Genomic DNA, 27,216 nt, shown 5'->3' with positions numbered 1-27,216 from the left:
CGCATAGTACCTGAATGCTGGTGACCTGGTGACGAGCCACGTTGCAGTGCTCCAGATCCAGATGACCAGGAGTAGGTCCTATTTACTCCAATGCGCAATAATTGCGCTATCTGGTTAGTGCAATCAACATTCACTTTCTAAGCCACAGATGTCACGGATTGTTTTTATCATTTTGCAATACGACCGAATAGACTGACTTTGACACTATTGTCACTATATGCACCTTTTTCCTTCAGGATATTTGAGATTGCTTTACATCATTGGTTTCAGCACTAAGTTATGTTGCTCATTTGCACACGTATATCATGTACATTTTATTATCTATTTTAATATCCAATTTTTAGTGATGCATATTTTATGTTCATGTATTACTGGAGAGGACTGAGTGAGTAATCCTACACCCCCTGGGCCTGATAAGGGGAGAGAGCATTCTGGTGGGAAACCTGACTAGCTCCTCATCTGGGACTGCTTTCATCTAAAGTGGCAGCTTCTTGTATTCTTGCCCAGGGATTCCCTCAGGCAGCTGGGTGAAGAAAAGAATTAATCTTGGATCTGGGGTGATACACCAGGAGAACTCTCCAAGAAGAGATTTTGCTGTATAGAGACTTGTACATAGTTGCTAAGGAGTTTGTCCTCAAGTTGTAGTTCCTTGGGCATCCCATACACCTCTCAACTCCATCGAAGTTCAAACCCCTTAATAAAACCTAAAAACCAAGCTCAAAGACTGTTTATTAACTCCAGTGTGCAAGGTCTGAAGAAAATGCGTGTTGCCTGACTGTGCAGGACTATAGGGGGACCCAAATCTTTAGCAACTCCTAAGAGGGTAGTGCTACATTCTATTACATCACTTCTGAATTTTTATTCAAGAATTTTCGTAACTTTAGTAACCTCTTCACTTTCGATATGATACTAGCATGCAAAAAAAAACGGACGATCATTCGTCCGATATTTTCAACGTGTATACAGGGCTTTACTTAGCTCGAAACTAAGATCTAGTGACCTATACAATAAGCAGTCATTCTCCCTAGTCCAAGCGCCTAAAAGTACAGGGAATGATTAACCATCATTAAATACTTGGAGTGTCACATTCAGTGCTTTGCCAATATGTCCCTAATAGCTCATTCACACCATTGAGGTGTCACAGTGCACATGTCTAAATGTGTGGTGCATTAAGGCAGTCCATTCATTGAAATGGGTGGCCTAACACACCAAACCAAACCAAAAAAGGTGCTTGACAGACAGGCACTGCCCTTTGACAAGGTGCATCGGGGTGCCACTCAGAATGAATGACTATGTAACACACAATGTGACATTCAGTGAGAATTTACAGGCGGTTAATTATTCCATGTAAAATGGGATGCTATTCAGACTAAATAACTTTCTTTTGCATAATGTGACATGCACCATGCACTTATAAAAGGTTAATGTAGAACTAGGCACAACTTTTTTTTCATACTGGATAGAGCAAGGGAGGAATAACCTCTGCCAGATTTTTTTTTGTTTTGACATCTGTGTCCCATTGCAAAGATTTACCTTCACTTCCTGTCCCATAGCTAAACAGGAAGTAAAAGGAAATCCATGCAAATTAAGGGAATTCCTTTGGGACCCCCAGGTAACCAGAACTAGTGTCCCTATTGGAAGATTTCCCATCTTCTACTTTTCTGGGGACAACCCAAAATTTGGGATTTTCTTTTATTTTCACTTTCAATGATAATGATAAACAGCAAAAATAAAGAGGGTGAATCTCTTTAACAGGGGGCACAGGCAGCAATAGAAAGTGATAAGTGTTCTAATCCATCTCCACTCTATCTAAAACTAAAGAAAACATTTTGCCTTTAGTTATACTTTAATTAGTCCATATATTTTAAAACACATGCACTAGAAAGATTGACTGCTTTATTCAGAATGAATGGCACCACATTGCACCAACACTGATAATTGTGCATTACTGAGCGTTAACACAACGCACTAATGTGAATGGGCTCTGAGTGTTGACAAAGAGGTTGCTCTATGAATTTGCACAGTGATACCTGTAACAATTGTGCGCAATAAAGACATGGAAGTTGTACTCAAAAGCCATCGTGTGAAAGTCTCATGAGCAGTGTTCCTACTGCCTCCCCCCCTTTGCAAACTATGGAATTTGTAGCTTAAACTTTTAACAAACTTCAAAAGAACCTCTTATCTTAATTAAAACACAAAAAGATGCAGTGTCCAGACCTGACCAGAGCTGTAAACAGCTAATTAGTCTAGGCAGGATGTCTATTTCCACAAACCATGAAAAACACTTTCCACTGCCCTATCGTAAAACAATAATAACTCAGTCAAGCCGTCACATGTGACCTTTAAGGCTCTAGGAATATAGAGCATGCCATAAAACGTCTATCCCACAACGTAACAATTCCACATACAATTAATAGAATTCAACAGGAACAGGGCACATTAATTTTGGGTATATATTTGAATGGGGAATATCATACTGAACAAATCAAGGTCATACATAACTATGGTATTACATAGGGAAGGGGAGAAAGCAGTCTCCTCCCTCCTGGGTGACAAAGGTATGCTGTGCTGTGTTTGGTATCCCTGGGATCTAAATATAATTCTGAATAATAATCTGCCAGTTGCTAGAATACCACCTGCACATATTGGAAGTTGTTAATATTAGTATGAAACTGTAGTTGGAACTTGGTAATAAATTTGGTGACCTCCTAGCACCCATCCCCTAAACCGGATGATTGGTCAGTTGTTCTCAGGCAACACCTCTTTGATATCATAGAAAAGGGACTGACCAGATCTAGTAGGGGAGCTCTCATTTACCATCAACCAAGAAACACCCAAGAGAGCCAAGGCAACGTTATTTGCTTGGACAATTGGACTCTGCTAAAACCAAGGACTTTGCAAGTATTCTGCTTTCTTACCTCCTTTCCTTTTTCTCTGTTACTTTATTGTACTCTTTATTTCTTTGTAACATCTTTTTCTGTAAATAATTTAATTGCACCATTTGACTTTTTCATTAATAAACTCTATTTTTAAAAGTGTTAAAATTATCTCTAAGACTTTTAATGCAAACTAAAGAATCCCTGTCTCTTGAAAAGTGCTACTGTATATAATAATCCTCTTAATATACCTGTCTCTGGTGACAGTGTGTGTTACAGACATTTATTGTTCATGTTTGTTCTTGCTAACATTGTGAAGGGTTGATAGTCCCAAAGCTATCTGGTGGCAGTTTGGAGTTTGAAGGGTTAATTGCATAATTAACTTAACCCAGTGGCCATCGCTCTGAGGCTGCTGGCACCTAGGTTGTGGTCAGGGGCGGACTGACCATTTGGAAACTCGGGCACTGCCCGAGGGCCCGGGGTCAGTAGGGGGCCCCATGAGATGCCCCTGGTACCTTTTTCATAGGCTTTTTTGAGTTTGGGCAAGGACACAGGAGCCCCATGATCCCCTATTGCCCAGGGGCCCCATGAGATGTCAGTCTGCCCCTGGTTGTGGTCCTGCGAGCTGGAAAATCTTTGTGCAGGGTGCAGCTGAGAGTGGCATTGTTACGCAAGTGACAGCGCGGTGTGAGATCGGCTGGTGCTTTGTCACAAGTTGGTGAGAAGGGCAGGGGTCGGGCACCGCGTTCGTCACAATACTCACTGAATGAGAAGATGATTTTCAGCAGCCTAATACACATACAAAATGGGTGAAAAGCCTTGGTGAAACATATTGCACTGTATAAAGTAGTTCAGAAAATCAGTGCTGGCATTGATGAAAAAAGGAAAGATCGCAATAATTATCAGCCAAACATTTTTACTGTTTTTGTGGGTTATGAATTTCAAATAATGCCATGGATTATAAAGTTGTGGGTACCAATGGTATAACAATAGCCATGTTAGCCCATGCTGCTGATATGGGGCCTGGGAGTAAAAGGGGACCTATTAGGGGGGTCCTTAAGTCAAATTCAACATTAAAAATTGGTGTATATGTGAAGATACCACAAACCCAGTACTTTATTATTAAGGATTGCAGAGGTTTCTGTTGACACCGACTCTGTATCCCCTGTGATGTCTCCAGTTAAAAGAGCTGACATCAGACACACAGGAGGAGATTTAAGCATTATTGTTGCTAGTAACAAATCCCCCTTTGCAGGCTGTGCAGTAAGGAGAAACCGGGTCAGCAGGGGCGTCCTAGGGTTGGTGTCACCCGGTGCGATAACACTTGGTGAGATCCCCTCCGACGATCTCCACAGAATGGATCGGATCTGCGGATTGAGCATAATGGTTCGGACTCCAATCCATTATGCTCCCCGATCCGCAGATCCGATCCATCCTGTGGGGATCATCGGCTTTCTTTACAACTTACCTTTTCGTGGAGCGGGTCTGGTGTCATCCCGTATAGGTTGCATGCCGACGATCCCCGCAAGATGGTTTGGATCTGTGGATTGAGCATAATGGATCGGAGTCCTATCCATTATGCTCCCCAATCTGCAGATCCGATCCATCCTGTGGGGATTGTCGACTTGCTTTACAAGTTACCTTTTCGTGGAGCAGGTCCGGTGTCACCCCATGCGGTAGGTGTCACCTGGTGTGGCGCGCACCCCCCGCACCTGCCTCGAGACGCCACTGCGGGTCAGCACTGTAATTAACTCCTTATGTCTAAAGCAAGCATTCCAGAGTGTCTCCTCAGGAAAAAACTGGCAAGATGTGCAGATGAATGACAACCATCCCAATCTATAACTAGCCTTTACAGTAAGGAGCACATGGAAGGTGCTTTGCACATTACAAACAACAGAAAATTTCCAGCACACTTACCAGCTAGCCTGCAACAAAACCAATTTAGCCCTGTCTAACAGTTTGCACGGAAAGAGAAGCTTTTTTTGCACACACTTGCAAATGTATGTGAAAGCCGCAGTGCCAAACCTCTTCTAAGGTGGTTGGCATTTATCTGCACAATTGAATTTAATGCGGGGACACATTGAATGCTTTCAGCTGCCATTGTGCGCTTGCTGGGTGTCTGATGTGTTCCTGTACCTTTAAGGAGTTGGCTCCCTCCAGGCAAACCTACCCTTCATTTTTTCATTGCTATATTTGTTCCAACTCGGAACCTCAAAATGATGAGTTAAGACCACAGTATACAGAGGAGCCTTGGCAAGGCACTGTGGCTTTCACATATACAGTATTTGCAAATGTGTGTAGTGTGATTTAATACCAACAATTATGCCATAATATAGAATATTATAATGGTCATTAGTGTTGCTACTACAAATCTTGTGTTTGAGATTTTTTTTTTTACTTACTAGTAGGCCTTCTCTTTCAGCACTTGCTTGTTGTGGTGGTGGAAGGGTTACAAGGGCTTAAAATTTACACTGTGGCCCTGAGATCTGAGATACTGAAAAAGACTAGTGAGCTGCTGCATTCAGGATAGTTGGCTGAAAAATGAAAGTTAAAAGTTAAAGCAGAACTTAACTCCTAAAAAGAAGTTCCACTTTTATGCCTCCTCCTGCCCTCCTCACCTTTCAGACACTTTCCTTTTTTTAGGGGCTGTGGGGACTTGGTTTTAACACTTCCCGCTTCAGCTTCCCACCCTCTCTGCATGCAACCTTTTGGAATACGTCACAGGTCCCAAAAGGCTGCAGGACCATTTCTAGGGCATAGCATGGCACAAGCATGTGTAGTGGGGAGCTGCCTGCAAAGCTGCAGAGTCACACCCGGCTTCCCACAGTTAGCATGGAGGTGCCTGGGGCCCAAAGACTGGTGAAGAACCAGCCAGGGTTTAATAAGCCAGGGACTTACTTAAAGTCAGCAGCTACAGTATTTGTAATTGATGACGTTTATTTTTTTTGGTCTGGGACTGAAGGACCTCTTTAATTTTATGTACTGATACCCCTCTTACCTGACAACTTCTGTCCACAGAACTGGTCCCTAGTCCTACTACCTCCCTTCAATATAGACATGCTTTATTTTAAAGTGAAACTAAAGGCTTGTTTTTTTTGTACATACAGTATATATTTAATAAAATACTTACATGCTCTACTCAGTGGTTTTGCACAGAGCAGCTCTGATCCTCCTCTTCCTGGGTTCCCTGTCGGCACTTCTGGCTCTCCCCACCTGAGAAGTGCCACCACAGCAAGCTGTTTGCTATAGGGGCTCTTGTACAAGCTCGCTCCCCAGCCCCACTCTCTGCGTTCATGAGTGTAGCACTACATCCTCAGGGGATGCTGAGTTTTGGGTCCCGTAAGCTTTGCACGGTCAGGCAACATGCATTTTTCCCACATCTTCACATGCACGGAGTTAGTAATTCAGACTTTGAGCTTGTTTTTAATTGTTTTTTATTAAGGACTGAACAACTTGGATGGGGTCTAGGGGTATATTGGATGCCCAAGGAACTGCAAACTTGAGGACAAATGTCTTAACAACGTATACACTGTACAAAAGCTGTACATCCAAAAATAGCACTGTCTCTGTTAAGGAGCACTGAAGTCCCCTTGGTGTACCTCCTCAGACCCCAGATGAGTCCCCCTCTTGACCCAGCTCCACTGAGGGTATCCCTGGGCAAGATTCCAAGATCTAGCAGCACAGTGGGTAAATGGTTAGTACTTCCGCCTGGCAGTATTAGGGTCGTTGGGGCCAAATCCCAACCACGGCACCACCTGCCTGGAGTTTTCATGTTCTCCCTGTGCCTGCGTGGGTTTCCTCTTGGTACTCCAGTTTCCTGCCACACTCCAAAGACATGCTGGTAGGTTAATTGGCTCCTGTCTCTGCTTGTGCCCACCTATTTCCTCTGGATCCTTAAAGAGCATCTACACACTGAAAAATGCTGCTGACCTTAATTTTCCCAATGCAACGCAGGTGTTCAGTGGTGTATGTGTTATGGTGCATTTTTTAGTGTGTGGAGACACAACATGAGCCCTTTAGAAATGAACTGATGTACCTCTAAAATGCATGCACAAGCTGCCTACGGAGTAACACCACAAAAATGTGGCTAAATGGTTAGAACTTCTGCCTGGCAGTACTAGGGTCATTGGTTCAAATCCCAACCACGGCACCACCTGCCTGGAGTTTGCATGTTCTCCCTGTGCCTGCGTGGGTTTCCTCTGGGTACTCCAGTTTCCTGCCACACTCCAAAGACATGCTGGTAGGTTAATTGGCTCCTGTCTAAATTGGCCTTAGTATGTGTATGTATGAATCTCAGGGATTTTAGATTGTACACTCCTTGAGGGTTAGAGACTGATGTGAGTGTACAATATATATATATATATATGTAAAGCGCTGCGTAAATTGATGGTGCTATATAAGTACTTGCAATAAATAAATAAACTGACTAACTAGTTGGGTCTTGCACCTGACCACTCTCTCCCTTTATCTACCCCAGGGGGTGTAAAAGTACTCACACTGTCCTGTCAGTTTGATGAGTTAAAGCTGCTTTCAGGCCTTACCCTGGGCTGGCTGCTTCCCAGCTGACAGGTTGTCCTCCCTCGGAGATGGTGGAGTGGAGATACTTTTGTCCAGCAAACAACCTGTAGGTAGGCTCCCCTCCCTGGGGCCCCCTCCCAGGATTCACACTCCCACCTTCCTCTCCATCCATTAAAGACACTACTGCTGCACAAACTCTGCCACATTTAAGGGTTGTCCATGGTCACTTTGCCTGGCCTTCTGCCAAGGGATTAGCCAAGTTCCCCTAAACATGCAGACCTAGGCCTCCTCCACCCCTCTTCCAGAAAATTCTATACGTTTCTGGAATGGTGGGAGGGCTCCAGAAGCCCTGACCTGTAATACCTCCCAGCCTGTCCTGAGGTGAACTCACTACCTCACTCCCAGGCCGACTCATCCCAGGCTGCTACCCAGCCTCTGTCTTACAAAAATAACAACCTAGCTACTTAGAGGGCGCTACATCAGACACAGCAGAGCGGGACTCAGCCGAACCCCCCGCTCCCTCCTCACAAGCTGTGATTGACAATGGCTCCCACTGCTGTGTCTCAGCCAATGAGGATGGAGAGGCCCAGGAAAGCTGAGTCTCCGATGCACATCGCTATACAGAGATCGGGCTCAGGTGAACGTTAGGGGAGCTGGGAGGCTGCTGCACAATGAAGGGTTTTTAGCTTCATGCATACAATACAAGAAGGTAAAAAACCTTAAGCCTTTAGAACAACTTTAAGATCAACAATAGCAGGGAGGCCACCAGGGTGCTGCATCAAAATTCTGCATTGGGGCACCATGATCTGCAGTTACACACCTGATAGATACCATTAAAGTCCCGTTTTTCTAAAACTGAGTGAAGTAATATGACATTTAGGTAAATGTGTCATCAAAATATACAGAGAACTTTTGGAGAAAGTGGTGAGCAAAAGTAAAATGTTGTAACTTGTTTATTTCCAGTGTAACCTTTGAAGAAATCAAATTAACTATTTTAAAAGAGAAGTATGGACTTTGTAAAAAAATATATACACCCCTCGCATTTTGTAAATATTTTTTATATCTTTTTCATGTGACAACACTGAAGAAGTGACACTTTGCTACAATGTAAGTGTACAGCTTGTATAACAGAGTAAATTTGCCCTCCCCTCAAAATAACTCAGCACATAGCCATTAATGTCTAAACTGGTGGCAACAAAAGTGAGTACACCCCTAAGTGAAAATGTCCAAATTGGGCCCAAAGTGTCAACATTTTGTGTGGCCACCATTATTTCACAGCACTGCCTTAACCCTTTTGGATAAGGAGTTAAGCAGAGCTTCACAGGTTGCCACTGGAGTCCTCTTCCACTCCTCCATGACGATATCACGAAGCTGGTGGATGTTAGAGACCTTGCACTCCTCCACCTTCCATGTGAGGATGCCCCACAGATGCTCAATAGGGTGACGTCCTCCCACTCTACTTGTGCATGCGCGCCCTCGGGATGGACACAGTGGATCACCTATCACTGTAAAGAGCAGATAACGTCGGCTCTGTCATGTGATCAGCTGTGTTACACTACGCTAACCTACTCAATGCTAGTCATCGTAATTTTAGTGCTAGATGCCTGTTTGTAATAAGCCTCAACCTAGAACCTGCAAAAAAAAGGAGAAGAAAAAAGGCTGCACACCTAAAAAACTAACCTCAAAAGAAATTTATTATGCACCATAAACAGTAATAGGCCATCGGAGACATGATAATCCTGCATGACAGAGGACTCTACCCCCGAGATATCAAGAGGGAACCATCAGGGATGGACCAAGGATGGAGTCAGTCCACTGGGACTAACCTGACCCAACCCTCCAACACCCAATCCCTGACCCAAACCACCCCACCAATCCTAACCAACCCCCAAATACCCCCACAAGGAACTCCTCCCCTAGATAGAGGACCCTCACGTCCCACCATCCCACTCACAAAAGAGAGAGGAGAAGCTGAGGGAGATAGTACCAGCCCACTGACACCCCCAACCCCCCAAAACCCACTAGATGGAGAGTAAGCCTACTGCACACACCGGGGGTTCCTGGAAGTGCCAACCATATAGATATATTACACAGCTAAACAACAAACATCAATGCATAAACATATAGCATTAGAATATATAGCAATATGCAAAGGCCAGTGTGGACATGGCCGTTGGCCAAAGAGGATCACAAGGTATAAAGTCACTGTACAGGGCAAAAGCCTCAAAGTCCATGCAATACGTGGTATAAATAAACTCTTGTGTGACCAGAACCAGATGGATGGAGGCCGTAATGAAGGTAAGGCAATGGAAGGTATTGCATGAGAAAAATGGATGAAACTGGTGCAGCCTGCTGAAATCAATCAGCTGATAGCCAGAGAAGGAATGACAGCCATGGAGTGAGGATGGTCAGCTTGTAACTGGGAGTTCAGTACTATAGTACACAGTAGCCAGCCTATGTGATAGAGGATATTGTAGGAGTAAATAAGCAACATGAACTCGTATGACCAGTCCAGCCCGTGATCTGTACAACTGATATGATTAAAGTAGCATCACAAATCGCTATAACTCACAGTCTGATAGGACCCCTGGGTCCTGTGATTATAAAGGCTGAAATAACAATGGAACGTCCAAGTCCAGCAAAAAATCTGCCTGCACTCCCGTGGATGGTGGCCAGTCCTCAAGTTCAAGCCTAGCAAACGGCTCAAGAATAGATGTATGGCTGTGAAAGGTCTACATATGAACCACAGCATGTGGAGATGGCATGTGGATGTCAGAGAGAGTGGGTAGGCACGTGTCATCTTACGCATTTTGTCCCGCCCACTTCGGGGACTTCTTCAGAGCTATAGCTGTCTGTATCTTTTTTTCTAGAAATATAGACATATAACTATTTTTTTCTGGTCTGTTCTGGTCTGGTCTTAACCAAAAGATGACAAGCCTGCCCACCACGACAAGGTAGACTCTTTTAGGGCAGGGCCTACAATAAACTACACTACTCTAACCTACTCCATGCTAGTCATCGTATTTTTAGTGTTAGATGCCTGTATGTAATATGCCTCAACCTAGAACCTGCCTTCTTCCTTTCCAGACTTGTTTACCAAGATCTACAAAAGAACAATCCTTTTCATTCACAAAACGGAGAACAAATTTAAAATGGCTGTTGCTGGTATTATATGACGGGTGATGCAGTGGTCAGCAATGGTCACCTGTAATGGCACATTTCCCCTTCTTTGATCAATTCTGAGCTCTCTTCCACATACATACATCCACATTAGCCTGCAATAAGGCAGGTGAAGTGTACAAGATGGGAGACTCCCCAAGATGTGTCTATTACCTGATTAGACTTGGAAAGACACTGGGGGTATTGTCCCCAATCTCCCACACATATTCATATCTCTAGTATACTGAAATAGAATAAAACAAAGAGTCCACTTTTTCCTTCACGTTTTAATGTACACACCATTGTGTAATGAACCACACTTCACTCTCTGACCAAGCATCAATGTCTGTACAAAACACTAATTGAAAATAATTGACCTTCAGTCTGAAAGGTCTAAAGCAGTTTAACCGCTTGCCGACCCCCCGCAGTGTTTTTACTGCGGCAGGGCGGCACCTGTACGCACAGTGCCGTCTTTTAACGTCGCTGTGCAAAACAGGTAGGGGTAGCGCACGAGGCACGTGCCCGCCCTACCCGTCCCACCGATCGTGGTAGCGGGTGTCCATCACCGGCTCCCAATGGGTCATTTCCTGCCGGGTGCCGGCGATTACAAGTAATCACTTACAGATAGCACGGCTGCAGTGTTTACATTGCAGCTCTGCTATCTGTCAGTTCCCAGCACCTCAACCTGAGAGAAGACTTTATCTCTCCTGATCAGCCTGTTCCTGTGAAGTACACACCCCCGCCCCCTAGTAAAACACTCCCCTCACACATTTAACCCTTTCTTTACCTAATAAAGGTTAACCCCTTCCTCCCCAGTGCCATTAATACAGTGTGTGTGTTTCTTTTTTTGGTGTCACTGGGGATGTGAGTGACCCTAGTCAGTTCCCCCCCCAGTGTCAAAATGTCCACCGCAGTCCCGCCATAAGTCGCTGATTGCTGTCATAAATCGCTGATCACCACCATAAGTCGCTGATGGCCGCCATTATTAGTATAATAAAAAAAAATCCCAGTATCTTTCCCGCCATTTTTAGACGCTATAACTTTCACGTAAACCAATTCATTTACACGTATTGGGATTTTTTTTAAGCAAAGACATGTCGCAGAATACATTTTGGCAGAAATTTATGACTAAATTTGGTTTTTACATTTTTTTTACTGGACATGTTTTATAGCAAAAAGTCTAAAATATTGTTGTTTTTTTTTGTCAAAATAGTCAGCCTTTTTTTTTTTATAGCGCAAAAAATAAAAAACGTACAGGGGATAAAATACCACCGAAAGAAAGCTCAATTTGTGGGAAAAAAAAGATGTGAATTTCATTTATATACCGTATTGCATGACCGTGCAATTGTCCATTAAACTAGCACAGCGCTGTATAGCAAGAAATGGTGTTAATTGCAGTATCTATACCATAGTTTGTAGATGCTATAACTTTCACACAAAGCAATCAATATACACTTATTGGGATTTTTTTACCAAAAACATGAAGCAGAATACATTTTGGCCTAAATTTATAACTAACTTTGAGTTTACTATATATTTTTATAGCTGAAAGTAAAAAACATTGTTTTTCTTCAAAATTTTTGGTCTATTTTTGTTTATAGCGTGAAAAATAAAAAGCGCACAGGTGATCAAATACCACCAAAAGAAAGCTCTATTTGTGTGGAAAAAAAGGACGCAAATTTCGTTTGGGAGCAGCATTGCATGACCGCGCAATTATCAGTTGAATTAGTGCAGCGCCGAGTAGCAAAAAGAGGCCTGCTGACCGGAAGGGGGGTAAATCCTCAGGAGGGCAAGTGGTTAATTATAGTGAAGTTTGTTCACAGAGAACTGCCTTTGTCGCCCTCCTCATCTCACCAGTCCCCAGTTTTACTGACATAGAAAAATGCTCACAATAGTGTATTACAATAAATAATTGGATGTTAAATTAAAAAAAGTTTTTTTTAGAAATAAAATTCCAAAACATCTGAACAGAGCCCATGGCAGCAACAGGGGAAATGACAACCCTCAGGGTACTGTGGTCACCCCCTGAAGGAGGACACCCCACCCATATTCCACCTATCAGGCCATGCACAACACCCCAGTTATCCCACCAGACCACACCCAACTGGGAGGAGGTGCAATCAATCCTGAACTTCGTGAACCCAACAGGAAGGCCGAGACTTCCTCAGAGTTATGCACCACCAACATTCCTGTCCTGCCGCAGTTTCAGAGCTCCCCAAGAATTAGCCTCACTCCATTCCTCCAGATGAAGAGTGTCTACTCTCCGCTTAAAAAACCTGTGCTAATACACTATTACAAGCATTATTTCTATGTTGGTAACACTGAGGACTGATCAGAGGAGAAGAATGACCAAGGCAGTCCTATGACAGCAGACCTAACAGCATGAGGACCCAAAGAGAAAGCCGCCACCCTACCTGGACACCTGATCAACATCCGTGGGTCAGCAGAGAAATCTCCAGAGTCGTGTCGTGGCCAGAGAGTATACCCCTGTAAACATTAGATCAGAGAAATGTTGCCGGCATGAAATAGAAGGAATAAACGTGTAACATTAAATATGCTGATAACATACAAAGCCACTTTAAAATAGTTTGTACAGATTACTGTCTGCATCTTTTTTTCTATATAGACATATAACTATTTTTTTCTGGTCTGTCTATGAAATCTAGGAGTCTTTTAGCTGAATCCCATGGTCAAAAATGAAACTGCCCAGAGACAATACATTCTTTCTCCAGTTTTGACATTTGTAACCAAAAGATGACAAGCCTGCCCACCACGACAAGGTAGACTCTTTCAGGGCAGGACCTACACTAAACTACACTACGCTAACCTACTCCATGCTAGTCATCGTATTCTTAGTGTTAGATGCCTGATTGTAATAAGCCTCATCCTAGAACCTGCCATCTTCCTCTCCAGACTTGTTTACTAAGATCTACATAAGAACAACCCTTTTCATTCACAAAACAGAGAACAGACTTGACATGGTTGTTGCTGTTCTCTTATGGTGGGTGATGCAGTGGTCAGCAATGATCACCTGTAATGTCTCTATATATCTCCTTTTCTTTGATCGATGTTTCTTCTCTAAAATACAACGTGAAGGAGAAGAACTGAACAAAACATGGACACTTTGGGGTTGATTTACTAAAGTTAAATAGCATGTGCACTTTGCAAGTTCTATTGCTCCAGAGCTTAGTAAATGGAATAAAGCTGCAGCTGGTAAAGAATACCCAATCACATGCATGAACATGAAAAAGAACAACATTTGTTCTCGCACTTAATGGGGTGATGGATGTCAGCAGTGCTTCCCCGTATTTAGTAAGCTGTGGAGCAACTGCAATTGCAAAGTGGACAGTCTATTGATGTATAATAGTCACCCCTCGGTTTTATTTTGTTGTATTACATTTTATGATGCTACAGATTTCCTTATGAATTCAACGAGACACTTTCACTAACGTGTTCATAATGATTATATTATCAGGTCTCCTCATCTCTGCACCCCATTATATCAGGTCTCCCCATCACTGCGCCCCATTATATCAGGTCTCCCCATCACTGCGCCCCATTATATCAGGTCTCCCCATCACTGTGCCCCATTATATCAGGTCTCCCCATCACTGCGCCCCATTATATCAGGTCTCCCCATCACTGCGCCCCATTATATCAGGTCTCCCCATCACTGTGCCCCATTATATCAGGTCTCCCCATCACTGTGCCCCATTATATCGGGTCTCCCCATCACTGTGCCCCATTATATCAGGTCTCCCCATCACTGTGCCCCATTATATCGGGTCTCCCCATTACTGTGTCCCATTATATCAGGTCTCCCCATCACTGTGCCCCTTATATCAGGTCTCCTCATCACTGTGCCCCATTATATCAGGTCTCCCCATTAGTGTGCCCCATTATATCAGGTCTCCCCATCACTGTGCCCCCTTATATCAGGTCTCCCCATCACTGCGCCCCATTATATCAGGTCTCCCCATCACTGTGCCCCCTTATATCAGGTCTCCCCATCACTGTGCCCCATTATATCAGGTCTCCCCATCACTGTGCCCCATTATATCATGTCTTCCCATCACTGTGCCCCATTATATCAGGTCTCCCCATCACTGGGCCCCATTATATCAGGTCTCCCCATCACTGTGCCCCGTTATATCAGGTCTCCCCATCACTGTGTCCCATTATATCAGGTCTCCCCATTAGTGTGCCCCATTATATCATGTCTCCCCATCACTGTGCTCCATTATATCAGGTCTCCCCATCACTGCGCCCCATTATATCAGAAGTCCTCATTAAGGTCCCCCTTACATCAGACATCCTTATCACAGTCCCCCTTACATGCATTGTCCCCATCGGAGTGCCGTCTTTTATCAGGAGTAATCCACAAAGGCCCTCTTTAAATCAGATTCTCCAAGTGTCCCCTTACATCAGTTATCCTCATCAGAATTCCCATTTCATGGACTGTCCTTAGTGGAGTGCCCCTTTACATGGACTGTCCCCATCATGGAGGTTCCTTATATCAGGAGTCCTCATCAAAGTTCCTCTTACACCAGATGTCCCTACAGAGTCTCCCTTACATGGATTAACCCCATCAGAGTGCCCTTTTACATCAGTGTCCCCAATACAGTTCCTCCTTACATCAGTTGTCCTCATCGGTGTACCCCCTTATATGGACTATCCTAATCTCAGTACCCACTCACATGGACTGTTCCCATCAGAGAACCCCATTACATAGATTGTTCCCATCAGAGTGCCCCCTTACATGAACTGTTCCCATCAGAGAGCCCCCTTTAATGGACTGTTCCCATCAGAGTGCCCCCTTACATGGACTGTTCCCATCGGAGTGCCCCCTTACATGGACTGTTCCCATCAGAGAGCCACCTTTAATGGACTGTTCCCATCAGAGTGCCCCCTTACATGGACTGTTCCCATCGGAGTGCCCCCTTACATGGACTGTTCCCATCAGAGAGCCCCCTTACATGGACTGTTCCCATCGGAGTGCCACCTTACATGGACTGTTCCCATCGGAGAGCCCCCTTATATGGACTGTTCCCATCGGAGTGCCCCCTTACATGGACTGTTCCCATCGGAGTGCCCCCTTACATGGATTGTTCCCATCAGAGTGCCCCCTTACATGGACTGTTCCCATCGGAGTGCCCCCTTACATGGACTGTTCCCATCGGAGTGCCACCTTACATGGACTGTTCCCATCGGAGTGCCCCCTTACATGGACTGTTCCCATCAGAGTGCCCCCTTACATGGACTGTTCCCATCAAAGTGCCCCCTTACATAGACTGTTCCCATCGGAGTGCCCCCTTACATGAACTATTCCCATCAGAGTGCCCCCTAACATGCAGTGTTCCCATCGGAGTGCCCCCTTACATGTAGTGTTCCCATCGGAGTGCCCCCTTACATGGACTGATCCCGTCGGAATGCCCCCTTACATGGACTGATCCCATCAGAGTGCCCCCTTACATGGACTGTTCCCATCGGAGTGCCCCCTTACATGGAATGTTCCCATCGGAATGCCCCCTTACATGGACTGTTCCCATCGGAGTGCCACCTTACATGGACTGTTCCCATCGGAGTGCCCCCTTACATGGACTGTTCCCATCGGAGTGCCCCCTTACATGGACTGTTCCCATCGGAGTGCCCCCTTACATGGACTGTTCCCATCGGAGTGCCCCCTTACATGGACTGTTCCCATCGGAGTGCCCCCTTACATGGACTGTTCCTATCGGAGTGCCCCCTTACATGTAGTGTTCCCATCGGAGTGCCCCCTTACATGGACTGATCCCATCGGAATGCCCCCTTACATGGACTGATCCCATCGGAGTGCCCCCTTACATGGACTGATCCCATCGGAGTGCCCCCTTACATGGACTGTTCCCATCGGAGTGCCCCCTTACATGGACTGTTCCCATTGGAGTGCCCCCTTACATGGACTGTTCCCATCTGGGTGCCCCCTTACATGGACTGTTCCCGTCGGAGTGCCCCCTTACAAGGACTGTTACCGTCGGATTGCCCCCTTACATGGACTGTTCCCATCGGAGTGCCCCCTTACATGGACTTTTGCCATCGGGGTCCCCCTTTACATGGACTGTTCCCATCAAAGTGCCCCCTTACATGGACTGTTCCCATCGGAGTGCCCCCTTACATGGACTGTTCCCATCTGGGTACCCCCTTACATGGACTGTTCCCATCTGGGTGGCCCCTTACATGGACTGTTCCCATCGGAGTGCCCCCTTACAAGGACTGTTACCATCGGATTTCCCCCTTACATGGACTGTTCCCATCGGAATGCCCCCTTACATGGACTGTTCCCATCGGAGTGCCCCCTTACATGGACTGTTCCCATCGGAGAGCCCCCTTACATGCACTGTTCCCATCGGAGAGCCCCCTTACATGGACTGTTCCCATCGGAGAGCCCCCTTACATGGACTGTTCCCATCGGAGTGCTCCCTTACATGGACTGTTCCCATCGGAGTGCCCCCTTACATGGACTGTTCCCATCGGAGTGCCCCCTTACAAGGACTGTTACCATCGGATTGCCCCCTTACATGGACTGTTCCCATCGGAGTGCCCCCTTACATGGACTGTTCCCATCGGAGTGCCCCCTTACATGGACTGCTCCCATCGGAGAGCCCCCTTACATGCACTGTTCCCATCGGAGTGCAGCCTTACATGGACTGTTCCCATCGGAGTGCCCCCTTACATGGACTGTTCCCATCGGAGTGCCCCCTTACATGGACTGTTCCCATCGGAGTGCCACCTTACATGGACTGTTGCCATCGGAGTGCCACCTTACATGGACTGTTCCCATCGGAGTGCCCCCTTACATGGACTGTTCCCATCGGAGTGCCCCCTTACATGGACTGTTCCCATCAGAGAGCCACCTTTAATGGACTGTTCCCATCAGAGTGCCCCCTTACATGGACTGTTCCCATCGGAGTGCCCCCTTACATGGACTGTTCCCATCAGAGAGCCCCCTTACATGGACTGTTCCCATCGGAGTGCCACCTTACATGGACTGTTCCCATCGGAGAGCCCCCTTATATGGACTGTTCCCATCGGAGTGCCCCCTTACATGGACTGTTCCCATCGGAGTGCCCCCTTACATGGATTGTTCCCATCGGAGTGCCCCCTTACATGGACTGTTCCCATCGGAGTGCCCCCTTACATGGACTGTTCCCATCGGAGTGCCACCTTACATGGACTGTTCCCATCGGAGTGCCCCCTTACATGGACTGTTCCCATCAGAGTGCCCCCTTACATGGACTGTTCCCATCAAAGTGCCCCCTTACATGGACTGTTCCCATCGGAGTGCCCCCTTACATGAACTATTCCCATCAGAGTGCCCCCTAACATGCAGTGTTCCCATCGGAGTGCCCCCTTACATGTAGTGTTCCCATCGGAGTGCCCCCTTACATGGACTGATCCCGTCGGAATGCCCCTTTACATGGACTGATCCCATCAGAGTGCCCCCTTACATGGACTGTTCCCATCGGAGTGCCCCCTTACATGGAATGTTCCCATCGGAATGCCCCCTTACATGGACTGTTCCCATCGGAGTGCCCCCTTACATGGAATTTTCCCATCGGAATGCCCCCTTACATGGACTGTTCCCATCGGAGTGCCACCTTACATGGACTGTTCCCATCGGAGTGCCCCCTTACATGGACTGTTCCCATCGGAGTGCCCCCTTACATGGACTGTTCCTATCGGAGTGCCCCCTTACATGTAGTGTTCCCATCGGAGTGCCCCCTTACATGGACTGATCCCATCGGAATGCCCCCTTACATGGACTGATCCCATCGGAGTGCCCCCTTACATGAACTATTCCCATCAGAGTGCCCCCTAACATGCAGTGTTCCCATCGGAGTGCCCCCTTACATGGACTGTTCCCATCGGAATGCCCCCTTACATGGACTGTTCCCATCGGAGTGCCCCCTTACATGGATTGTTCCCATCGGAGTGCCCCCTTACATGGACTGTTCCCATCGGAGTGCCCCCTTACATGGACTGTTCCCATCGGAGTGCCACCTTACATGGACTGTTCCCATCGGAGTGCCCCCTTACATGGACTGTTCCCATCAGAGTGCCCCCTTACATGGACTGTTCCCATCAAAGTGCCCCCTTACATGGACTGTTCCCATCGGAGTGCCCCCTTACATGAACTATTCCCATCAGAGTGCCCCCTAACATGCAGTGTTCCCATCGGAGTGCCCCCTTACATGGACTGATCCCGTCGGAATGCCCCTTTACATGGACTGATCCCATCAGAGTGCCCCCTTACATGGACTGTTCCCATCGGAGTGCCCCCTTACATGGAATGTTCCCATCGGAATGCCCCCTTACATGGACTGTTCCCATCGGAGTGCCACCTTACATGGACTGTTCCCATCGGAGTGCCCCCTTACATGGACTGTTCCCATCGGAGTGCCCCCTTACATGGACTGTTCCCATCGGAGTGCCCCCTTACATGGACTGTTCCCATCGGAGTGCCCCCTTACATGGACTGTTCCCATCGGAGTGCCCCCTTACATGGACTGTTCCTATCGGAGTGCCCCCTTACATGTAGTGTTCCCATCGGAGTGCCCCCTTACATGGACTGATCCCATCGGAATGCCCCCTTACATGGACTGATCCCATCGGAGTGCCCCCTTACATGGACTGATCCCATCGGAGTGCCCCCTTACATGGACTGTTCCCATCGGAGTGCCCCCTTACATGGACTGTTCCCATTGGAGTGCCCCCTTACATGGACTGTTCCCATCTGGGTGCCCCCTTACATGGACTGTTCCCGTCGGAGTGCCCCCTTACAAGGACTGTTACCGTCGGATTGCCCCCTTACATGGACTGTTCCCATCGGAGTGCCCCCTTACATGGACTTTTGCCATCGGGGTCCCCCTTTACATGGACTGTTCCCATCAAAGTGCCCCCTTACATGGACTGTTCCCATCGGAGTGCCCCCTTACATGGACTGTTCCCATCTGGGTACCCCCTTACATGGACTGTTCCCATCTGGGTGGCCCCTTACATGGACTGTTCCCATCGGAGTGCCCCCTTACAAGGACTGTTACCATCGGATTTCCCCCTTACATGGACTGTTCCCATCGGAATGCCCCCTTACATGGACTGTTCCCATCGGAGTGCCCCCTTACATGCACTGTTCCCATCGGAGTGCCCCCTTTACATCAACTGATCCTATCGGAGTGCCCCATGCATGGATTGTTCTCATCGGAGTGTCCCTTTATGTCACCTGCCCCCCCCAGTCTGTCCCAGAGATGATTGGACGGTCCTCTCCAGAGTGTCCTTGCTCTCTGAGCAGAGCTTCCTCACAGTCTAGACTCCTCCCCCTTTGGAAACGTCCAAAGGGGGCGATGCGGTACGAACAGCCAGGAGGCGGGGCTGAGGAGCGCGCGGGTAGGATCATAGACTACATAGCTTGCTAGGAGACCGGCCTTCCAGGAGATGAGTGGAGGGGAGGGGTCTAGCAGCAAAATGGAGCTCCACTCTAGATAGGACATGTGGCCTGCACTCCATCTTTAGTTCAGGTCTCCTTTTTTTTTCTTTTTGTTTATTGAACTTTAATTCAATAAACAACCAACAATCGCAGCTCAATGAAGTGGATGTCACATATTTCCTGTGTAGATTTGTACAGAAACTGAGAAGTCTGGCTGCAGAATGGAACTCCATTTTGGAGGTCACATGTTTCCTGTCAAGTGGAGCTCCACTCTGTAGCCTCTGAATATTTGTTAGTTCATTAAAGTTCATTAAAAAAGGGGCGGAGTGGAGGTCATGTGTTTCCTCTCAAATTCTGCAGCCAGCTTGTCTGAATAGAGCCCCGCCTCAGTCAAGACTCCTCCCTCCGATGATGCAGTAAGAAAGGGGCGGAGCAACTTTGAGCAGCTAGGAGGCGGAGCTGAGGAGCGTGAAAAAGAAATGGGTGTGATCTGTTCTGTAGTGTTTACATCGGTTGCTAGGAGACTGGCGCTGTGCTTGGAGCAGCTGCCTGAACGGTGCTGATGGTGATGGGATCAGTCCATGTAAGTGTAAGGGGTTACTCCGATGGGATCAGTCCATGTAAGCGTAAGGGGGCACTCCAATGGGAACAGTCAATGTAAAGGGGCACTCCGATGGGATCAGTGCATGTAAGGGGACACTCCGATGGGAACAGTACATGTAAGGGGGGCACTCCGATGGGATCAGTGCATGTAAGGGGACACTCCGATGGGAACAGTCCATGTAAGGGGGGCACTCCGATGGGATCAGTGCATGTAAGGGGACGCTCCGATGGGAACAGTCCATGTAAAGGGGCACTCCGATGGGATCAGTGCATGTAAGGGGACACTCTGATGGGAACAGTCCATGTAATGGGGCACTCCGATGGGAACAGTCCATGTAAAGGGGGCACTCCGATGGGAACAGTCCATGTAAAGGGGGCACTCCGATGGGAACAGTCCATGTAAGGGGGCACTCCGATGAGAACAGTCCATGCAAAGGAGCAAACCGATGGGAACAATGCATGTAAGGGGGCACTCCGATGGGATGAGTCCATGTAAAAAGGCACTTCAATCGGAACAGTCCATGTAAGGGGTAGAGGCGGCTTCATGTCGGTCAATCAGATAACAAATGGCTGAGGGTCCGGCAGTCTGTGTTCTTTATCAGAGGGGTCACCTCTATGCTGCAGCTTCAAAGCAGGGAGCCGGCCTCTGCAGATTGCCAGTGACCTCCGACCCCCAGGTCCCATTAAGGGAACCTGCCTACAATACAGCCGCCATTACTAGGTGGTCCCGGATGTAATAGAAAGGTCAAATTGTGGAGGATTGTATGAGCACAGCACACATTGTCAGATCAGATTGGTGGAGATCGCTCTTCAATCATGTCTGACTTTCGCCCCACACCATGATGGTCACATGATTGCTTGGGTGGGCGCTAACGATGGCGGATCCTCATACAACTCACTGTTTATGTCTTACAGAGCCCCTCCCCCATACTGGGAATCTGATTGGACGTGAAGTACCGTCAGCCTCATGGTGGAAGAGCCGTGAGCCGCCAACATGGACACCAAATGCGTAAAGGTGGCGGAACGATGTCGGCAAGTGAAGGGCGAGGGGACGGACATGAAGTATCAGATGATGGGTGCAGTGAGCAGCAGGCGCTGTCAGTACTTCATCCAGAAGACAGGTAGGTGGGTGAGGATGGGAGCAAAGGGGTCCTCACTGGGGGAAGGAATGGTGTGTCACCCATATACAGAGAGGGCTCAAAATACTCATGTATGAGCTGGAAGTGGCAGGAGATCAGTGCTGGTAGTATCCATCACAGACAACACTGACCCATCCTCCCATCCCTGCGATCCCCACATACTGACCCATCCCTGCGATCCCCACATACTGACCTATCCCTGCGATCCCCACATACCGACCCATCCCTGCGATCCCCACATACCGACCCATCCCTGCGATCCCCACATACCGACCCATCCCTGCGATCCCCACATACCGACCCATCCTTGCGATCCCCACATACCGACCCATCCCTGCGATCCCCACATACCGACCCTTCCCTGCGATCCCCACATACCGACCCATCCCTACGATCCCCAGATACCGACCCTTCTCTGCGATCCCCACATACCGACCCATCCCTGCGATCCCCACATACCGACCCATCCCTGCGATCCCCACATACCGACCCATCCCTGCGATCCCCACATACCGACCCATCCCTGCAATCCCCACATACCGACCCATCCCTGCAGTCCCCACATACCGACCCATCCCTGCGATCCCCACATACCGACCCATCCCTGCGATCCCCACATACCGACCCATCCTTGCGATCCCCACATACCGACCCATCCCTGCGATCCCCACATACCGACCCTTCCCTGCGATCCCCACATACCGACCCATCCCTACGATCCCCAGATACCGACCCTTCTCTGCGATCCCCACATACCGACCCATCCCTGCGATCCCCACATACCGACCCATCCCTGCGATCCCCACATACCGACCCATCCCTGCGATCCCCACATACCGACCCATCCCTGCAATCCCCACATACCGACCCATCCCTGCAGTCCCCACATACCGACCCATCCCTGCAATGCCCACATACCGACCCTTCCTTGCAATCCCCACATACCGACCCATCCCTGCAATCCCCACATACCGACCCATCCCTGCAGTCCCCACATACCGACCCATCCCTGCAGTCCCCACATACCGACCCATCCCTGCAATCCTCACATACCGACCCATCCCTGCAATCCCCACGTACCGACCCATCCCTGCAATCCCCACATACCGACCCATCCCGGCAGTCCCCACATACTGACCCATCCCTGCAGTCCCAGCATCGACCCTCCGCACAGTAGTGTATTTTACTTTTTTGCTGCCCTAGGCAAGACTAAAATTGAGCACCCCCTATCTACATTTATCTCTCCCCTTGCTGTTTAAGATCCACCTCTTCAGTACAGGAGCATGATGGAGGGCAGTGTGACATGGCAGGGGGGGTCGTGGGACAGGAGAGGGTCAGCATGATGGGGGGCAGCAGGACAGGAAGGGGGCAGCAGGAGAGGAGGGGGGCAGCAGGAAGGGGGAGTAGGCCATCGAGACAGGTAGGAGGGTAGCAGGACAAGAGGGAGGCATCATGACAGGGGGAGGGCAGCATGATGGGGGGTAGCATGATGGGTGGGGAGACAGGTGGGGGCAGAGGGACAGGAGAAGTGCAGTGGGACAGGAGGAGGAGCACAGAGGGACAGGTGGGGGGCATGGAACAGGATCGGGCAGCGGGACAGGAGGAGCGCAGAGGGACAGGTGAGTGGCAGTGGGACAGGAGGAGCACAGAGGGACAGGTGGGGGGCAGCATGACGGGGGCATGGGACAGGATCGGGGCAGCGCGACAGGAGGAGCGCAGAGGGACAGGTGAGGGGCAGTGGGAAAGGAGGAGCGCAGAGGGAAAGGTGAGTGGCAGTGGGACAGGAGGAGCTCAGAGGGACAGGTGGGGGGCAGCGTGACAGGGGGCATGGGACAGGATCGGGGCAGCGGGACAGGAGGAGCGCAGAGGGACAGGTGGGGGGCAGCGTGACAGGGGGCATGGGACAGCATCGGGGCAGTGGGACAGGAGGAGCGCAGAGGGACAGGTGGGGGGCAGCGTGACAGGGGGCATGGGACAGTATTGGGGCAGTGGGACAGGAGGAGCGCAGAGGGACAGGTGAGGGGTAGTGGGACAAGAGGAGCACAGAGGGACAGGTGAGGGGCAGTGGGGACAGATGGGGGGTAGTGGGACAATGTGGGGGGACAGGAGGGGGGAAGTGGAACAGGTGTGGGAAAGGGTGACAGGAGGGGGCAGCGTGACAGGGGGCAGTGTGACGTAGAGGGGGCAATGGTACGGGGGAGGGAAGTGGGACAGGTAGGGGGCTGTGTCGGCGGGACAGGAGTGGGGAAGCACCAGTCCTCCAAGCTCTTACCTGTCCTGCAGGGGCTCCTCCAGACAGTGTCAGGATCACTCCAGGAGGGACGCTTGTGTCCCATATCCCTCAGGATCTCCGGCGGCGGCTGCAAAAGAGTGGGGGGCTCCTACACCCTGACCTCGTTCTTTTCTTTTTCCTCCTCCGCTGGCACCTTCTGGCCATCCTGCCCATCCCAGCGCACACTGACAGTGGGCCCCGCCCTCACGCGCTCCGAGCGCACACCAGGGATCCGCCCACCACTCTTCTCTCCTCTGCAGCCGGTCCCTTAGCCCGGGTAACTCTCCTTGTGTGTCGGCTTGGCTGTACACTCATCCATGGCAGCACTGTTGCTGACACACACAGTGTCCCTTCTGCTTGGGGGGTGTGCCGCCCCCCTGTAAACTGCCACCCTAGACAAACGCCTTGTTTGCCTCATTGGAGATACACCCCTGCCTCCTCACCACCCCCCAACACTAACACAGTCCCATCCCTGCAACCAAAATCAGAACAATAACCCTCCTGGAGCCTTGTTTGCCAGGAAATTCCCTCGTAGACATTCCTCACCAGAACACGTAACCTGTATGCATAGCCAAAACGTTTTTTTCTGTTCTTGGTTAAGTGGGAAGGATCGGCGCCCCTGTTGTGTTTTATTGGGTTTTTTTTCCCACCTGGGAGAGTCTCTATTTTTCTTATAAATACAATGTGAATATGATATCAAACCAAAAAAACCTTAAACCCACTCTAATTCCTAATTAGAAGAAACCTTCAACCCCTGAAAGTTTAAAACCAAATAAATTATTCCAAAAAAGAATCTTCCCTCTTTCAACAAATTTTCCACCTATATTAAAACACCAAAACCTCCCCTTATCAGTGATAGTCATATAAGCAAACTAACAAAAAACATAAAGTTCAGTGTCTCGGTAGTCAATAAAAAAGTGTAGAACTTGAAAATTTTCTTGCAATGTTGATTGTGTCCAATGACTTTTGTGAAAAACCTCAAAATTAAAGAAACCCAAAATAGTGCATTAACATAACACAAACAAAGAAGAAGAAAAAAAAAAAAATTCACACACACACACACACACACACACATATATATATATATATATATATACACACACATACACACACAGATATATATATATATCAAAAAAATGTGCAACACTAAGTGAGACAAAAAACAGTGAAACACTTGTGAAACAATCTGAAAAAAATTATTCCCAGCAACACTCGTGCTCAAGAAAATATATAATCCTGAAGTGATACACTCAGTGAGAATCCTAACCCACACGTGACACTTCTAGTGAGTAAGGCAAATATACCCTTACCAACAGTAGGAAAAACCAGCGCCTTTATAATACAACTTGTAGAAATCCTCCCAAAGAACTTTCTCCTCCTCTCCTCCTTCACTTGTTATTGGAGTAACAATGTAATGCCATCCTCAATCACAAGCCTTGATCACAGATTTACCAGGCTCCAATGTAATGGAAAATGACCATGGTGTGACTCCGCATATATTCAAAATAGTATCACTTTAACCCCTTCACGCCTAAGGGTAAAACAAATCTAAATGCCTAAGCACAATTCTGCAACGTTGACGTGTTAGTAAAACCGTACATATCGTCACAACTACTTTGTACATCCAGGTGGATTATACCTTGTTTTTTTCAGGACAAATTGGGCTTTCATTTGGTGGTAAATGGTCATGGATAGCTCCTAATTTTTTTTTATTATTAAAGGAAAACTGGGCCAAAATAGTAAAAAAAATCATTTTTTTAAATTTAACTGTGTGTTTCTTGTTACGACCATAACCTACCACCAAAGAACAACTCAAAATACATTCCCCAGTTCTTGACGATCGCAGCGATACCATATATGTGTATGTTATTTGTTGTTTATACCCGTAGTACAGTCCAGAAACAACAGTGCGCATTTTGTTTTTGTCTTTTTTTTTTATATAAAACACACTGTCACTGACATTGACATTAACACTAACTGACACTGATACCAATTTTTTTTTTAAATCCTGACCTTTGACCCTGACCTTTGCCCTTGACCCTGACCTTTGACCCTGACCTTGACCCAAACACTAACCCTGGTACTGAACTAGATCAAACCTTGATCTAGGTATTTTTCTTTATTTTTTCTTTTATTTTTTAATATTTATTTATCTTTTTTTTTTTTTTTACAAACTTTTTTTTCTCTCTCTGTGTCAGGAGTTCGAGAGATACAATGTATCTCTCTTCTCCATTCATAGAGAGAGAGAAAACAAGGGGGCCGGGCTGCACAGTGATTGATCACTGTGATAGCCAATCAGAGGCTATCACAGCGATCACGTGACCCGGAATCGGGAGTCCCGGGTCCCGATCGTTAGAACGGGACCCGGGGCTCTCAGTGACACCGCGGTCTTGGTGCTGGGAGCGTGCCGAGCGGCGCGCTCCCAGCACAAAGATAGGTACGCAAATATGCGGCCCCACGGAAAAAAGCCCAGGTCCGTGAGGCCGCATATTTGTGTTACGTCGGCGTCAAGGGGTTAATGAATCTGCTTACATTTGAAGGTTAATTTGAAATGCGATTTTGAGACAAACCCCACTTTCTGGGGATTACCAGGCAGTTCCCACACGAGGTGTACAGTGATTCCCACAACAAAGATGGCCGCCGTGACACTTCCGGTTCCTGCTCCTTGCGTTTGACCTCACTTCCTGTTGACGCGTTTCGTCATATCCGGGACTTAGTCATAAGAGATAGGGACGTCCGGACACCTGGCTGCAATATATAATGCTCCTCAATTTGTTGACGATACTCCGATCGCCATATTGGAACAGGGAAACATCGCCCTTACTAAACCAAACAGCGGGATCTTAGACTCACAGGAAATGTCCTCCCTGTGCAATCGGAACACGGTACCTTAAACAGCCACATCCAACATAACATTCATATCACATAACCCAAATCCAGAAAAGTGCATTAATATATATCCTAACTGGTGAATCATGATTTCTCACTAAATACAAACATTAATTAAAAACATAATTAAAAACATTATTTTATTCACTAAATACCCCATACTGCATGTATGTCCTAACAGAAATCTCATCTAATATAATAAGCTACATTAAGACTAGTATCTCTACTCCCTAATCCCCCTACTGGTCATGATTAATATTACCATCTTATTTAAAATACAAATTCAAATAAATTCCA

General features: G+C 47.7%; 1 long non-coding RNA gene across 1 annotated transcript in view; it reads right to left on the bottom strand.

The window, feature by feature from the left end:
- Positions 1 to 26,700, bottom strand: part of LOC149467722 (uncharacterized) — a 35,286-nt gene extending 8,586 nt beyond the window's left edge. Inside the window, exons 1-2 of the long non-coding RNA XR_016311842.1 lie at positions 26,563 to 26,700; positions 12,968 to 13,040 (exon numbers count right to left, since the gene is read on the bottom strand). This is a non-coding gene — a long non-coding RNA (uncharacterized LOC149467722). The remainder of the gene's footprint in view (positions 1 to 12,967; positions 13,041 to 26,562) is intronic.
- Positions 26,701 to 27,216: the final 516 nt, after the last annotated feature.

Source organism: Staurois parvus, unplaced genomic scaffold, assembly GCF_062004578.1.
Source record: "Staurois parvus isolate SC_StPar_1 unplaced genomic scaffold, SC_StPar_1.0 ptg000102l, whole genome shotgun sequence".
NCBI lineage: Eukaryota > Metazoa > Chordata > Amphibia > Anura > Ranidae > Staurois > Staurois parvus.
This window is presented reverse-complemented; position numbering and strand designations above follow the sequence as displayed.